At 41.0% G+C, this 18241-nt stretch overlaps 1 protein-coding gene across 1 annotated transcript in view; it reads left to right on the forward strand.

Annotated features, from left to right (window-relative positions):
- SASH1 (SAM and SH3 domain containing 1) overlaps window positions 1–18241 on the forward strand; it is a 161631-nt gene that overhangs the window by 57852 nt on the left and 85538 nt on the right. The gene's annotated exons all lie outside the window — the stretch shown is intronic.

Here is an 18241-nt window from a genome sequence, read left to right on the forward strand (position 1 = left end):
ACTTGGGTACAGACTAAGTTGTTGGAAAGGAGGACACGGACTCAGGAAGCTAAAGGCAGCTCAGTTGTCAGCCGAGGGTCACTAACGAGAGGGCCAGTTGATGTTAACGTAACAAGAGTATGCACATCTGAATCAAGTGGACTCTGCACCTTCTAGCCTGCGGTCTTAGCAAGCTCCTTAATCTTCTTGTTGGTAAAATGGAAGTAGTAAATAAAATCCCCTACCTCATAAAGCTTTTGAGAAGCTTAAGTGATGTGATGTAGGTCAGGTGCCTGGAATGGTATATGGCACTCGGTAAATGTTGGCCATGATGGCAGCCAGCAAAGTGACAATGATGATGATGGTGATAATCACGTTGATGATGACGATAGAGATGATGATAATCAGGAAGCACGGCAGAAATGCTTGCTCCGCCGGACAGAACTGGCCTTGAGACATGTGCTCAGTTTATAGGTGGAGACCAGTGATTGCCAGCAGCTAGAGAAGTGGGGTGCAGTGTGAGAACCAGCCTTGGGGTTTATGGGCTACATTGACCAGTGTGTTGCTGCTCTTTCTGTAGTTATTTGAGAACTTGTTGGTGTGGGTAACTGAATCAGTCCCATCAGTTCAATTCTTAAAATAATCAAATGTAATTATTTAAGAGAGGCTTTTTAAGAAAATAATTCCTTGCCTTGAGGTATTTCTAAACCACTCTCTTCTGTTTTTGCCCTGGTTGCCTACTTAGGATAAACAAGGACAGATGGCGGTCTGTGCAATGCTAACAGAACCTGTGACGCATGTGGTAGAAGCTGTGTAGAGCGCTTACTGCAGCTTCGGTCCTTCCTTTCAACACACTGTATCATGCTTTATGGATTAAATTATGCAGTGTCAGTATCCTGGCCTTAAACTTATATATATAATAGAAATTTTAATTTAATTGATAAATGTTTATTGGTTTCCTACTGTGTGCAAGACACTGAGCTTTCTGTGCCATGGTCTCCCCACTACCAGTCCCCTCTGCTGCATTTCATCCCTTTATTCATATATTCAAATGATTATGATTATTATTTAGATACTTAATCTCTGCCAGGCACTTGACAAGGGCTTGGGATGTGTTAATGGTGAGCAAGCAGCCTCTGCCCAGAAACCTATAGTGACATCTTCATAGACAAATACAGACGCTTACAGTGCAGTGTGGTTACGTGCTCCAGTGGGGACACCAGCCAGTCTTAGGGTATCAGGGAAGGCCCGTGGAGCAGGTGACCATTTTAATTTTCCTATAGTTCTGTCAAAAATATTCACTAAAACTTACAGACTCCAAATGTTGACTTTTAAAGCCCTCTCCAGGTTTGGAGCAACATCAAATCTTGCCTGGCGGTTGTTCCCTTCTCTTATTATTCCTTCCCAATTTTTCTCATCTCTCGCCTGTCCAGTCATCCTCATTGCCCGTCCCAGCATTAAAATATTTGTGGTGAAAGGTGGGGGATTTACTCACTGCTCTGTAAATACTTTATGGCAAAGAACTGAAGAATCCTCTCATTTCCAAAGGTCATTTTCTCTTTAGTATATAATTAACATCTTCATGAGTTGTTAAATTCATGCACCTGGCGATTAAAATTTGGAGTATTCAAAGAGACTCTTCATAGCAACTTTCAAAATGTGTAACTTTTTTTTGTGGCAGAGGTGAACACTCTGATCCTTGGGTTCTCTAATGTTGAATTTGACAGGCTGAATGACAAATTCTCAAGTGGTAGTGCTTTGACTTTGCATCGTTTTAGGGCTAAACAGGGAAAATGTGGGTTACTTTAGCAGTGATACTCTATTATTACAGAGATTACATTTAAAAAAATTTTTTAACAGGTCTGAATGTACCATGCAAGACTTTTTATTCTATTGATTCTCTAAGTAACAGTCATATCTCTAGGTTCAGCCTTTCTGGAGGGACATCAAACGTTCAGGGACACAGCCAGCTCTCCTATCCAGTTTCCCAGGCGCATCGGTCATCCTATTTGGGCGTACTGCTTTTTTCTGCCCTGCTGCAGATGCTTGGGAAGGGTCAGCCACCTGTGTTCTGCCCTCGGAGCGCAGGTCCGACTGTTTCCTGTGTGTACTCTTCTGAGGGTTTTGTTTGCTTTTTCCGAGGGGGAGGAATGCTGTCTGCTAGGGGGAAATTGGAATACTGTTTGTGTGCCTGCAGGTTTTCTGTGCATATTATATGCATAATCTGATACTAAATAACCATTTTCTAATTAACACCCTGGAGATTTTTAATGGTGATTGAGGCTAGTTAAGAAATGATAAGAAAATACTTCCAATTCATTCTGTTCGTGCTATAGGAAAGGAAGATTGACAGGGCAGTCTTAAGAAGAAAGGGAAGTAAAGCAGAATTTCTATGGGGAAAGTTCTAAATTATTGACTTTCAGAATTTAGTAATATAATGCAATTAGGCCTGGCTGGTGTGACTCAGTGGATTGAGTGCCGGCCTGAGAACCAAAGGATTGCCGGTTCGATTCCCAGTCAGGGCACATGCCTGGGTTGCAGGGCCTGGTCCCCACCAGTTGAGGGCGCCAGTGAGAGGTAACCACACACTGATGTTTCTCTCCTTCTCTTTCTCCCTTCCCCTCTTTCTAAATAAATAAATAAATACAATTTAAAAAATAATATAATGCAATTAAAAAAATAAGTATTAGGATGTGTGTGTGTGTGTGTGTGTGTGTGCGCGCGCGTGCGCGTGCTGAATGATACATCTTTAAATGACATAGGTTCCCCCAAAATCTACTTGTAGAAAAAACATTGGTCATTATGTGAGCTTTTAAAAATTAACAAACATCTTCTATGCCTTCCTTGGATGTTGTCCATCCGGTTATGGTATGGAATCTTGGTAGTGTGCTATGTGTATGTGTAAATTTTGAACCAAGTGTGACTCCATGTCTATAGAAGGAATAACATTAGGAAAAATGCATTTTAAATAGAAACTATTTTGTTTTGCTTTCCGACTATAATAGCAGTATATACACATTATAGAAAAATACAGATAAAACTAAAATTGAAAATAATTATGCTTATGCTCCCACTGCCACCTCAGACATAATGACATATAAACACTTATTTCCTCCCAGGCTTTTGGCTGTACATATATTTTCTCCTCAAGTATTGAGGACCTACTAAATGTCAGACACTCTGTTGGGTTCTGGGGATACATCAGTGAACAAAATGTACAAAAGTTTCTGCCCCAGAAGAGTTTACATTCTATATATGTACACCCATATACCCAAATACACTCCTAGGAGCAAGCTGTGTATATACAGGGTGTTTGCTTATACGAAGGGCACACCCCCCCCCAAACCCAGAATTTATGTATTAAAAATAGTGTATTTATTCTTAAGTGTTTAAACTTCAGTCAACCTTCAAAGTACTTTCCTTTTGATGCAATACACCTATTAAGACATTTTGCACTGCTCAAAACCGTTTTGGAACTCCTTAATTTTGATGACTTTTAGTGCTTCGGCCGCTTTTTGTATCACCTCTTTCACATGGGCGAAACATTTTCCTTTGAAGACTTTTTCATCAGGGGAAACAAACAAAATAGTTACTTGGGGCAAGATGGGTAAATAGGGAGGGTGGGGCACCGGGATCATGCTATTTTTGGTAAAAAATTACTGACCACTCCGTGAGATGTGGGCGGGTGTGCTGATAAATCATGAAATGGGCAAATGCGTTGAGCCTTTAAAAAAATTCACTGAAGCTGAACGCAGCCTCTCACAACAACACCAGCTGGTGCACTGATACAGATGGGTTCCTAGAGCACTGCCTAGCAAGGGCAGCCTGTACTATAAAGGGCCAGCTATCCAGGAGATAATTTCAGTTTTGTGCACCCCCCCCCCTTATATTCCTTAACCTTCTATAAGGACCACTTTTTTCTTATTAAATTTTCTTCAGTATTGTGATTTTTTAAATGATTATATACCCTTTTACCTTGTGACTATACTATAATTTATTTATGTATCTCCCAACTTGAGCTGTATAGGTGTTTTTCAGTGTTTTGTTATCATAAAAATAAGTAAACCATAAATATCTTGAAAGGTGAGGCTTCACCTTCCTAACTCCTTAGGGCAGTTTATTGGATATGAATTTAACAGGTTGAAAAGTAGGAACATTTTAAAGACTCCAGAAACATTTAAACTACCATCTGGATGTATTGTACAGATTGCACTTCCACTAGAAACATATCTCTGCTCCTTTTAAAATTCCGCACTTCCTAGTATTTAATATCATTAGTAAAAAGAAAACTTGACCAGTTTGATGAAAAGTATGTGGCTTATCCCTTGAAGTCCATTGCCCATTTTTCTATCTAAAGTAGTTTTTTTTTTGTTATTTATTTGTCATCACCCTTTACGTATTGAGCTATTTAGCCTAGATAGAGAATTTTTTTTCCCCTTCCGACTTCTCCGCCAACCAAATCATGAAAACTTGGATTTTAAACCAGAATCTCTCTCCCTCACCACAGTAGCAGTGGCTCAGTTGCTGCGATTGCAATATCCGCAAGCGGTAATGCCCAAGAAATACATCAGTTCAACGGACAAGGCTGCCTTTAGTGCCTGAACCGCCAGAGCCTTGCAGGGTACAAGCAGGCATATGAGCGTGGGAGTGCACTCAGTGCTGGTTAAGTGGTACTCCCCCCCGCCCGTAGTAATCACAGTGCACGTGAATTTCATTGAGTGCTATGTATATGTACCTCAGACAGCACGTTAAGGTTGTAGGAAGAAAAAGTTGGGCCTTGTGGTTGTGGATGAATGAACGATGAACGAGATTCTGATGAACAGCTGCTGTTCTGAACTGGGATGTAGATTTATGTTTAAACCAGAGTAAACTGTGCAACCAGGTAATAATTTTGAGCAATGAAGTACGTTTGCTACAGTAACTGTTAAAGAAACAGATAAATCACAGTAATTTCAACGTGGCACTTTAGCCATTCAGCAAATGGGTCTTTTAAATTTCATTTGCTTTTGAACTAAGTTCAATAATTTATAGAGTAGTCATTTAAAGACGAATGCTCAGAAGGGAGGAAAATCACTATAAAAGAATGGAAACATATTATTTATGTATAGCACATTGGGGCTTAGTCTGCCTGTAGTTTCCATTATAAACCTGAGGTTTCTGGCGTTTATAATACAGCAATAAAAAGTTTGCTTTAGGCTAAAATTTGGCATTTGTCTCAACTTTCTGAGAGTCTAATTTTTATTTTATTCTTTTAAGAAATACTATATCATCTTACATGTATTTTAAAGTTTTATATTATTAAGTAGCACTATTAATTAAAAAATTTATTTTAGAAGTAAGTTTGTGACTGATTTCAGCACGCATTGGACTGTTGCTGATGCTGAAGCCTTTTAAGATGGTTACAGAAGTTTTAAAGATGGTTTGAAAATACAATTCAAAGAGTGAGAAAGAACAGGGTTCAATGCCTTGATAGCACCATTTGATTTTACAGCTACAAAGACAATAATAATGTGCTAACCTAGGACAAAATGTGGGCCAGCTTATTAGAGGGTTCATTACAGTTTAGCATCTCCAGTTTGGTCAGGCTCTATAATTTTATAAAACCCATATTCCAATACCCAATCTGCTTACTAATCAGTTCAGATGTTATTTATATGATAATGTGGAAGCTTTGGGGTTTTTATATTCTCAGTTTTCTGTTTCTCTTACTTCACGGTGAGCTTCTGAAGGTCAGTGACTATTTTATAATCCCGGGACCTAGCATGTCGATTGAAGTGTAGAGTTCACACTTAAAAAATGTTGGTTGAACAGATGAATACATGAATATTGGACCAGTAATGAGTTGTCATCAACTTCTGAAGGTTATCCATCTTGAAGTGTTTGAGTCATTGGGTTAGAACTTGTAGTTCATTTTGCCATTAAAATGTAATGTAGAATGTAAATTACTCCACATAATCTCATTTGATTTCTAATAATAGAATCACAGTAGTCAAAGGTCTGAACCATTTCCTGAAGGAACCCCCATCCTAGGCAGCAGATAGTCCTGTGGTCATGCGTGAATCCTCCAGGGATAAGGGTTTCACATATTATTAATAATTTTTCCTATTTCGGACACCTGGATTTACTTGCTTTTCTTCCTTTCTTTAAAAAAAAAATTATTTTATTTTATTTTTTCGAGCCTACCTCTTTTCATTTACTTTAAAATTATTAGTCTTGGCCGCGGCTTAGGACATATTAAGTACTCCCTTAAACCTCCAGGTCACTGGATCCCAGAGTAGAGGCAGTTCTGAGCAGCCTGGTCTGGGCCAGCAGCCTCAGCATCACCTAGGAACCTGGAAGAAATGCGAGTTAGCAGGGCCCACCCCGGATGGTCTGAATCTGAAACTCGGTGTGGAGGTAGGGGTGGGAACCCAGCATTCTGCTGAATACACCCTTCAGGTGATTACAACGTACTAAGTTTGAGAATCTCTCTTCTAGGGCTTATTGGAGTGCCGTCTCAGAGTGGGATCTTGGTGTGTCATTCCTTTGGGCAGTGAGCACAGTGGTGCATGCCTGTCAGTGGCCAGCTGCCCAGCACGCCTTGCTGACCATCATGGTCAAGGTGCCTTGGAACTGTTGCAAGGGTTTGGTTCTAGGTTCAGGTGTGGAGTCCAAGGTGCAGTGGTCAGACGTGGTGGTGGTGTGGGGCACAGGGCCACTTTGGTGCAATGTGGCCGAGCCAGCCTCGGGATGGACATTGGATGCACAGGTCTGCACAGTAGAACGTTGTTAGTATTTTCTGTTATCTAATGTGAAAAATTTCAACTGGACTTGAGATCTGTTATATATTTATAAGAAAATTCACTGTGACGTTAATCAAATAAAGTGCTGTTAGGTCCTCGAAGTACCAATTGCCATAAGTATATCAGTGGTTAGAAAAATGGCCAACACAATTTTTGAAAAAAAATTTTTTTTAAGAGGGAGGAGAAGGGAGAGAGAAAGAAGGAGAGAAACATAAATGTGAGAGAGAAACATTGATTGGTTTCCTCTCATACACACCCTGACTGGGGACCAAACCCACAACCTAGGCCTTTGCCCTGACTGGGAATCCAACTGGTGACCTTTTGCTTAGCGGGATGACACCCAACCCGCTGAGCTACACCAGCCCAGTGTTTTATCCGTTAGTTTTGTGAGTAAAATTCCTTCTTAGGAATGACCAGTAAGAGCATTGAGCTCATTATTAAAAGTCTTGATCTAGAATGGCTTATAATATAGTCATTGCAAGCCTATAAACTAATATTTTTGTTAGAACTTTTATAAGAATTTATGTAAACCAAACTGGCGACATGTCAGGAAGCAAGATCTCAAAATGTTCCTTATAACCTAATATTTGTAAAGGTTATTTTCAAGTAAGTTAAACTCAAGATTCTTTTTTAAAAATAGAAAATGTTTTATTTGGAACTTTTATACCAATTCACTATTTGGTGTTTTCCCTAATACTCAGATTTTCTTTTCTTTATAGTCATATGTTGTGTACAAATGCACTCAAAGTTTTCCACATCAAATCCTCCTCTGTGTTCCTAGTGTCCAGGGTCCTGTCAGTGCACGGTGTACCATGGGAAACTGCCCTAGGCAGCTCTCTGGCCCCTGCTTCCTAGAAGCCTTTCACATGTTTGTATTTGCCTTTTCTTCTCTTGAGTAAACAGCCCAGTTCCTCCCATTGATCCTGTTTATAGGATCCCATTTCCAGACACCATGCTAGTGAAGGTTCTCCCGGTTTCCATTTTCCTCCGGAAAATGTGGCATCCCGAGCTGCACACAGATATCCAGATGGCTTCTGCCTCGTGCCAGCACAGAAGAGCCTGTGATTTAGACACTAAGTGAAATGACTCCTTTGAGTGACCTTAGAAATTACTGGACTGCAAGCCCCTTGAAGGAACTGTGTTGTTCTCTGTTCTTTCCTTGTTGACTAGAACAGTGCTTAGCTAGTCTACGGAATGTGCTCAATAAATACTTCTAACATTCAGGGATGAATAGACAAAAGAGAAGATGAGGAGAAGCAAAAAGAAAGCCAGGGTTAAGTAGGGTCATTTCGTTGCTTCCTGTCACTTTTGTCTCGTGTTGACAATCCCAGTCAGCAACCAGATGTACTCAGAAGATTACAGCACTGAGGTTGGGTGAACTTGATGGATGAACTTGAGGAATGATGTCTGGAGTGGCCAGATGTCGTGTCCACCACTGGGAAATGCCGAGGCCATTTGTATGTGACTGTTGATAAGCCAAGTCCTTCTAGTAAAATGAAGAATTGAATTATACAACGTGTTAGATTTGTTCTTAAGGGTAATTGAAACGTTTTTACTCACACTGTGCCTTTTAAGAGTTAGACTTATATGTCATGACACTCTCAGGTTAGTTTTGTTCCTAGTAAAAGGTATATTCTTCTAACATGGCTCCGCTCACTGAAATGATCTGTTGTCACGTCATAGTCTAGGTCTCACTTATTTCTATTTCTCTGCAAGATGCTTGGCACCTGTTATGTTCTCAACATTGTTAAAGTTGTAGCCTAAGAGATCTAGCACATTGTTTCTTAGGACAATTCAGAAATTGAAGGTTCTATGACCTTGTTTGAAATGAGACATGAAAGCTCTAAGCTTCACACTCTTAGATTCAAATTATCCCTGAATTTAACTAATTCATCAGACTTTTACTGATTCCCATGTGTTTTAGCACAGCCGTGCCTCACGATGGGAGAACTCACCCGCCGTCTCCTTGGATTGAGTTCTGCCCCTGCCTTGAGTGCTCCCATAACTCCTTCCAATAGACAGGAGAGTGTGCACTTCAGGGGTGTCCCCTTGGGAGCTCTCTTGGTTTTTACTAGTTTCGCTGAGTGTGGAAGTGCCTACAAAAGCAAAATGAGTCCTGCAGGAACATGGCTTATGCTGCCCTTCAGAAATACAGTGCTCGTTCTGCGGAAGCCGGAGGAGCAAGTCTCACGCGCAGGGACAGTCCTTTAACGTGTGAATACCTTTAAATATAAAAGTATGGATGACAAAAGTCTGTGACTGATTACGTTTCCTCCTTTGCTTTAAACGTTAGAAAGCTTAGCCTAAAATGTGTGGTCCATTTCTGGTGTTGGATCCCATGGTCCACATGTTGTGAACTAACCTAATTCCTAGACCGATTTTACTCTACACTCTTGGTTCCCTCCCTTTTGTATTATTTACACTAGTTTCTAAAAAAATTAAATTTATTTGAATAACAGTGGTTAATAATGTTATGTAGGTTTTAAGTGCCCATTTCTATGACACATCTGTGCATATTGCATTGTGTGCCCACCACCCAAAGTCAGATCTTCTTAGGTCCCCATATATTTGGCCCCCTTTACCCTTTACTACCCCCACCCACTTCTGTCTGGTGGCCACCATACTGTTGTCTGTGCCTGTGAGTTTTTGTTTTTCTTGTTTGTAATTTGTTTCTTTCAGTTTTATATCCCACATGTGAGTGAACTCATGTGGTTCTTAACTTTTTTCTGTTTCACTTACTTAGTGTAGCATGTTATTCTCAAGATCCATCCATGTTGTCACAAATATCAGTATTTCATCTTTTCTTACGGCTGAGGAGTATTCCATTGCATACATTCATTTTTCAACTTTATTTTTTTAACTGTACTTTATCATGTAACATTGAACTTCAGTTTTGTAAGCCATCCAAAATCATTTCATGAATGTTTGCAGAGCACAGACAAACGCGGCAAGAAGATGCAATTATTTTACCATTCACTTTCACTTACTAAAAGACAATTTCATGTGCCAGACCACAAGCTACTTGGAGCCAGAAGAATGACCGACATTTCCTGTTTTCACTTGGGAAGGATTTGGGTGAAACGAGACTCGAACAGGTGAAAGGGAGTAGGGTTGGCGTTAGAACACACGCGCCACTGCCGATTTACCATTAAGGTGACGTACCCACTACCACATGTTCCCTTAGATTTTCATAGATCTGAGCTAAGGATCTTTTTGAAAATATTTGCTGAATTACTTCTACTTACCAATGTCCATCTGAAATCAAAAGATGGAAATTTACATCCCAATCAGAGCAACTGCAAGCAAATATTACGGACGAGGCAGAATTATTGGCAGAGCAGCCCGGTGTATGCAAATCAAACAGATACCCATCAAGCACTCCTCGTGCCAGGAGCCAGTCAAGTCCTCAGAAGGCAGTGTCCTCGAGGGCTTGGACCCAGGCCTTAGGCACTGCTTTTTTGCAGCTCTTCCAGCGGGGCCTGGTACATACTGAGCGGTAAAGTTTTTGTTGGATTGTGTGTGTGTCCCTGTGGGTACAGTGTGTGCCTGGGAAGAGGGCGTTTACAGTCTACCTGAGAGAAGAAGAAATGAATAAGTGAGTCGAAGAGTTGCTGTTCATAGGTGCACTTAACAAATAAACACTGTAGCTACCGTTACGACCAAACTGCGGTGTATCATTTAAAGCACCAAGTGGGCGGGGAGGGTTGAACAGGAGGTGGTGTGGAGTCGGAGCTAAAGGATGAGTAGGGTTTGGAAGGACAGGAAGAAAAGGGCTATTACAGGTGGCATGAGCGAAAGTGAAACAGCAGGACAGCATGCACCCAGGGGATAGTGGACCCAGGACCAGTTCTCTAGGAAGAGGGTGTATGACTGGGCCAGAAGGTGGAAGGGGCTTCACCTTCAGAAATGTGGGCTTTCCGCCATTTTGGGAAGACTTTAGAACAGAGGAATGATGCGAACGCAGAGCATTGGGCTTCTCAAACCAAAATGAGCATACAGAGCACCTGGGGGTAGGGGGGGTTCTTGATAGAACGCAGATTTTGATTGAGATCTGGGGTGGGCCCAAGGCTGCCTTTATAACAAGCCCCAGGTGCTTCTAATGCTCATGATGTATGAACCACACTTTAAAGAGCAAGGGCACAGAGTACTATTTCAGGAAGATTTATTCGACGTAGTGATTGGATGGGCATGACACTGCTTCATCATATGTTTTAAAACTCAAAAGGAACCTAAAGACGATCAGATGGTCCATTTCTCTTTCACTGCCATTGGAAACACCAGACAACAAAAGTGAGGTTGGAATCTCACTCTAGTGGGAGCAGGACTGGTCGTCTGTGCTCCTGGCTGGCAGTCTGTGCTTCCCACCCCCCCTCCTCCAGTGGTGGGCCAGGTGCCTGGGAGATGAAGGACCGCCAGGAAGCTGGTGTATGAGAAAGGCGTGGGCCGGATGGATGTAAGCAACATTATGAAGGAAGAAGCAGTAGCTCCTGGTAGCCGCTCTGATCGGGAGTGAGAACACTCCTAAGAAAACGGGTGAGGTTTAAATCCCAGTAACTATAAACACATGGCCCATTGATCATCAGGAATGGAGAAATCAGACATGAGGGGAGCGTACTTTGCCAACTGGTAGATGCCACGTGAGCTTTTAAATCTACCACGGGGGGCCGTTTTCCCCAGCGATTTGGAGCTCGGTTCCCTCCATGAAGCTTCCCTCCATGAAGCGACTGCATCCACCTCAGCACGTGGTGGTTTACGTGCATGCTGACTTCCTAGGCTTGCAGCTCTCGCTTTTCCCACCTCCTCCTTCCTGTGCTCCGCGGGGAGGAGGAGGAGGGCTTGGCGTGCAGCTGAGCCGGCGGGCGCCTGACCTTCCTCTCCGCATTTGGGACAGGGGAGGGGTTTCTCCCTCCTGCTTTTCCAGCTGTAAAGTTCCTTTGGCTTGGAGCACTGGCAGCAGCGGAGGACGGAGAGGTGTGGGTTTCCACAAGAAGGTGGAAACAAAGCTGGAGTGAGAAAGAGGGCGTGATGTTTGTTTTCCAGGACCTTATTCTGCCCCAGCGGGGCTTTTTAACCCTGGTGTACTGCGCATTTGGGAACATTTGTTCTTTTTTGCTTCTGCGTTAGACACAATAAACATTTAGGGAGTTGTTTCCAGAAGCTGTCCAAATTGACAAGAAATGGATTTGAGGTTCCCCCCACCAGTAATGTTTTATCATCTGATTCCTTAAATAAATAAAACACACACACACATACACACCGAGTACTATGGTTTAGTCTCCTGTCAAAATAGGAATATGAGATGGTTTCCAAAATCATCATGGTTCTTCACTTACTAATCAAAATTTATGCAAAGTATTTTAATACAGGACATAACCCAACTTGAGAAATTATTTTAATATTTCTTAAGTTTTTAGTTTGTTGGGAACAACTAAAATTATCAAATTTAGTTTGGGGGACTTGTGATATATCTGAATAATATAAAATAATGAACTCTTGGAAAGTATGTTAAAAATGGAGAAACGTAATGACCTTTGCAGGAGTACGCATGGGAATGTAAGAATTCTTTCAGACATTTTCTCATTCATTTGTAAACATGTATGTGGATAATTTAAAACCATATATAGGATTTGGAGATTGTATTTTAAGCTGATCTTCCATTGTTGGGAGAAAATAATGAAGGTAATACAAGATTACATGCTTGTCAAAAAGTACAAAGAAAGTAGTAGCATAAGTTACTTAACATTTGGTCCATGTCCTCAGACTCTCCTTTGCGTGCAAACAGACACTTACACATGGTGGCCTATATATTTCAGCCTGGTTTTCCCTGTTATACTTCATTAAGGTAGGGATGTACCTTTAGCATTTATAATTTACAAATTCACTAAGAATTTGTAATGTTAATGATGTTTGTCATTCTTAATTTAAGGTGTCCACATGTGGCTTAATGATGACTAGTTTAATCCATACAGCAAAATTTATGCATCCACTTTCATTTTAAATTTACTTTCAAAAATTTAAAGGAAGTCTTAATATCCCAACTTAGAGTTATAGTCTCAGGTTCAGCCACTAGTGTTTGTGGCTTTCTGGATATTAAACATGGACCAAATTTTAGGTTTACTTCTCACTAAATACTGCTTAGCGTACTCTGCAAAGTGCAAAGTCAATGAGCATATCCACACAAAAAGGTATTAGGATGATGTATTTGTATTTTGGGTAATAGTGAGTACAGTAGTCCCTCTCTCGCCCTGGCTGGTTTAGCTCAGTGGATTGAGCGTCGGCCTGCGAGCTAAGTGTCGCTGGTTCGATCTTCCAGTCAGGGCACATCAGAGAAGGAAAACTCTGACTCCAAAAAACCTCCGCTGCCTGGCGGCATACCTCTTCAGGGGAAAGGCTAAGGGAGTAAACCCCGACAGAAAATCCGGAGCCGGAGACCCTAAGGCGGTTTGACGTTGTAGTCAACACCGGCAACTCCTGCGGCGCACCTGAAGCCAAGCTGTATTGACTCCGTCTTTCCCTTGGATCCCTCAGCTGCGAAGAGAGGGGGGGTCTGCTGCATGGGCAACAGCAGACCCTCCATATTACCCTGCCCAGGCTCTGTAGCTTCAGCGTCATCGCAAAATGTCGATTCAACACGGGAGGAGACAGATACCATGTCACTCCCAAGTCGGACTGCACAGCCATTCTCGGCGGTGCAGATAGACTCTTAAGAAGCTACACCATCGTCTCTCGAGACGGACGGCTGCCGACGAGTCCCTCTCTATATCATGGTTCACTTATCATGGCCTCACTGTATCGCGGGATTTTAAAAAATATTATATTTAATCATTTATCACAGATTTTTTTGCTATATCGCGGGATTTTGCGGTACTGTATACCTATGTTGTTAAAAGTTACATAGGTTTAAGAGTGTAGAATATGTTTAAGAACGTAAGTAGTGTTTATAAAAGTGTGGGAAAGGGTAATAAGGGAGGGGGAAAGGTTAATAAGGGACTGGGAACGGTTTATAAGTGTGTGGGAAGGGTTTATAAAGCCTTAAAATATATATAAATACCAAAATAAATGTAAGGTTCCTACTTCGCAGATTTTCACCTATCGTGGGGGGTGGGGTATCTAGAACATAATACCCGCGATAAGTGAAGGAGTACTGTACTTTTGTAATGAACTCTTTGGCTGTGTTCAATTTTGAATGCATTTCTTTATGTTCTTTAGCAACATTTAGGTGGAATATCTAAATTTGTTTAATGTGATTTTATTTTCCTTCAAGGAAGATCTCCAGTACTAGGAAGAAAGAGCCAAATTCTTGACAATTGAGGCATTTGCTCAAGATGAGCCACAGGTGGGATTTAAGCAACCCTGTTTGCTAAACCTTAGGATAACATGAAAAAATCATGATAGTTCATGATATTGTGCCTGGGATTTTCTTCCGAGTAAACTGGGGTGGGGCTGAAGCATAGGTGAAAGTATAGATGAAACAAAATGGACCATGACTAGATAATTGTTGGTGCTGGGAAATAGCAATTTGGAAGTTCATTATGCGGTTTTCTTTACTTTTATATATTTGAGGTTTTCTTTAATAATAAGTTTGAAATGAGAGAGAGAATAATTTTAGTCTAACACATTGTGATATTTCAACCTTAAAGTGGTAGGTTAAAAGGTTGAAATATATATCCATGATATGCTACTTGAGTGAACTATAAAAATCACAAAACAATCCTTATGGACATTGTCACGAGTAAGTGGTCTCATCTCATTGCTCATTTCGAGAACTTCGATGAGGCCTCATCCCCTAGACATTGAAAATGGGAGACTAATATCTAAAGCGGGCCATAAGGTATCTCCCACTGCAATGATCTTCTTACCAAGGACTTTTACATTCCTCCCCCTGAGAGATGGGGGCTGTACCCTCTTGCATCTAGGAGAGTTTGTGACTCCAGTAATGACCGTCTGAGGCTATGTTAAGATAACATAGCCCTGACCAGTGTGACTCAGTTGGTTGGGTGTCGTCCTGCAAAGCGAAAGGTCTCTGGTTCAGTTCCCATTCAGGGCACAATGCCTGGGTTGCAGGTTCGGTTCCGGTCGGGGCGTGTGCAACAGGCAACTGATCGGTGTTTCTGTCTGACATCAATGTTTCTCTTGCTCTTGAGACCCGACATTCTGCAGCTACATGGAGCAGCTGATTGCCCCTGCTTAGGTCCCAGCTGGCCCCCAGATGTGTGAGTGAGCAAGCTTTCTGATGATTCGGACCCCAATCATCAAGCTAGTACCACCCAGCTGAGGCCCCAGGCACCGTCGAGCAGAGATAAGCCTTTCCTGCTTTCCCCTTTCTGAAGTCTCACCCACCGAATCTGTGAGCATAATAAAATGTTTGTGTTTGCAACTAAGTTTGGGTTGATTTGTTATGCAGTGTTAGTAACTGTTGCATATGTTATATTGAGGGAGAAAACAGTCAGGATATGTTGATAAGGGAGAGGAGACATTTCTCAATGATCATCTCTTTTCATAATATGCCCCAAAGATACATATATACCCAGTGACTGTGGTTTAGTGGTATTCACAATTTTTACTGTTTTCAACAACATGATGACTTCCAGATCAGAAGCTGTATTATGTACTATCAGTATTTCCCCGAATAAAGCAGTTCGGGGTGAGGCCATCAAGTTCATCCCTTTCATTCTTCTTACGCCACCTTCCCCTTCATCAGGATTTCCTTCTGCTGGAACTCAGGAGCCATGACTTCCTGCCCCCTCCCCCCAAACTGGTAGCAGTTGAATTGGAAGCAGAGAAGGGGGCAGCTTGACTATAGACTGGACATTGAAGGGGGATGTCAAGGAGCCTTTGTCCGTCCATCTGACCCGAATTCCTGCTTCTCTGTTGTGTAGGCAACACCCTTTATTGCTGCATCCATGGCTGGTGCTCCTGTCTGATTCCATCATGGTTTATGTATATGTATGATAGTTCCATTACTATGATAGTTCATACTCTAAGCCAGGGTGTTCTGTCCCAGTGTGTATCAGAACACCTGCTCGCTTTAACTTTGTAACGTTCCATTTCTCAGGCTCAATAGTGAGTCCACAAGGGTTTGCTGTTTGTTTGTTTTTATTAAATTTAATTATTTATTTATTGTTTAGTTTGCTGTATAACCATTTCATATTATTCATACATAATAATAATTATTGATTACTGCACATTTGTTATGGATGTCATGTGACATCCATCAGTGTCATAATAATGGAATTTTCCAATAGTCCATTCTGTTTTCTCTCTGAACATCATATAGGTCCTTACTTAGTGGACAATTTTACAAGCTGCTTATTTGTGCACTATTTTTTTACTTGAAGATGTGTTCGGTCTAAGAAATGCTTCTTAACAATGATGGTAGTCTTCAAGAGATGAAATTAATATTTGCTTTGAAAAACATTATTTTGTGGGATATTCTGGGAAAAAAAAAAAAAAAAAGAACCACTGGAAACATCATTGTACAGATGCTCTTGTTCAACATTTCCTGTCCTGATAAAACAGATGTTCTGCATGGAAACATTCACTGGGCCCATTATTTTAAAGGGACGAGTTTTAATACATTAGACATCGAAGTATACCCCCCCCCCAATTTCCTAAAAGGTAGCTAAAACACTCAGATGTCTATTATAAGTAACTAACATGTGAAGTTGAATTGTTTGGAATGTTACTTTCTGATCATCACACATTTAATATGGTTGTTAATAAGCACATACTTCTTATGCAGGGACAGGTACATTTTGCATAACATACCAAAATATTATGTTTATGATATTGAGTGACAAAGAATACACTCAATAAGTAATATTTATTGGAAAAATGCAGATAAAAATATACAGTACTAGCAGAAAATGTCCTGCCATGAGCTAGTGAGGTAGAGACTTAGAATTTGAAGAAGAGCTAAGAACTGAAGAAAGGGACAGAGTTGAATCAGGCTTTTTTTTTTTTTTTTTTTTTTTTTTGGTATGGTTTTGGAAGGATGTCTGCTGGTGTTGGGTGTTAAAGGGGCAATTTCAGAGAAAATTTCAGGGGAACTGATAGATTTCTATCTTCACTGAGGCTTTCATTCTGACTCCTAAACAGAATAATTCAGGATAAAAAATTTGCAGAATAAACCTTTGTTTACCTCCTGCCGTTTCAGTTGGTAAATTCCTCTACATGATGCTAAGTGGTCAGCTATCAGGACATTAGGATTGGACTAGACACCAGGAACCTCAGAAATATGTATTCCTTTTGTTGATTACACCTGAGTCTGACATCATATCAACGGGACTTGGAATGTAACTCAAACATTTCCATACATTGTGTTGTAAAAATGCTGTATCAGGTTTGAGACAGAAATATACATTTGTCTGTAATGAACAGAAGTGGCAATAAACACCAAAATGCTAACCAGAGGAAAGTTCTGTGGATTCACACCACTCTCTTTTTCATAACAAATGAGACCCCCGTGGACTAGGGGTCAGTGGGTTGCCGGTCCATTGAAACACTTCTCTTTCAGTCTTGTCCAAAATCATCCCATTCTCAGGTTGACTTACCCAAACATACAGAAATCCTTCACTTATCGCGGGTATTACGTTCTAGACACCACCACCCCCGGCCCCCGCGCGCGCGATAGGTGAAAATCTGCCAAGTAGGAACCTTACATTTATTTTAGTATGTACAGTACAGTACCGCAAAATCCCACGATAACAGTGAAAAATCCGCGATAAATAATAAGATATAATATTTCTAAAAATTCCGCGATACAGTGAGGCCGCGATAAGTGAACCGCGATATAGAGAGGGACTACCGTATTCAGTTTGTAGTCTGTATTGGTACTGGATTCCCGTTAACCTTATTTACATTTATGTGAATTCAGTTCACTCTGAGTCATACTTATTTGAATATTTTATTGCTAATTTTGAAAACACTTGAGTTTTGCTGTCAAGCTAATGATGAAATGGGGTAACTTCAGTAAGTCGAACAATTGGATGGCAAGTGAGAATTCATATTTGAGATGATCTGCTCTTATTTCCTGTATGTTAGCGGAGCCTCGCAAAATAGTCTTCCTATAGTGCGTGTGCAATCGAGAAGAATATAGCAATTATTAACACAAGAGGGTTGTTGGAAAGCTCAGAATTAATCTGATATTTCAAACTTGTGTTAGTGATAGTACTAAAACTGCCCATGGTCCTGCTTGTGGCTTGGTGATCCGGAGGGGACTACCCCTGGACAGTGGACCACACTCCGATGAGGAATGCCATGTCAACACCCATTTAGAGTTGGAATGTTTCTCTACTGGGGAAAAAAATCAGGGTGGTGTGCTCTGTTCACTAGTATTTTCCCATGGTGCCTTCTAACACTTAGAATAGTGCAGTTTTCCTGTTTTGCTGCCAAAGATTATTTCATTGTATTATTTTCATCACAGGTAACCTTTCATCAAAAGGTTTATTTCTCCTTTTTTTATTGCAAAGGAACTATGT

The sequence above is a fragment of the Furipterus horrens genome, unplaced genomic scaffold (assembly GCF_987537825.1).
Source record: "Furipterus horrens unplaced genomic scaffold, mFurHor1.1.pri manual_scaffold_6, whole genome shotgun sequence".
NCBI classification, from domain to species: domain Eukaryota; kingdom Metazoa; phylum Chordata; class Mammalia; order Chiroptera; family Furipteridae; genus Furipterus; species Furipterus horrens.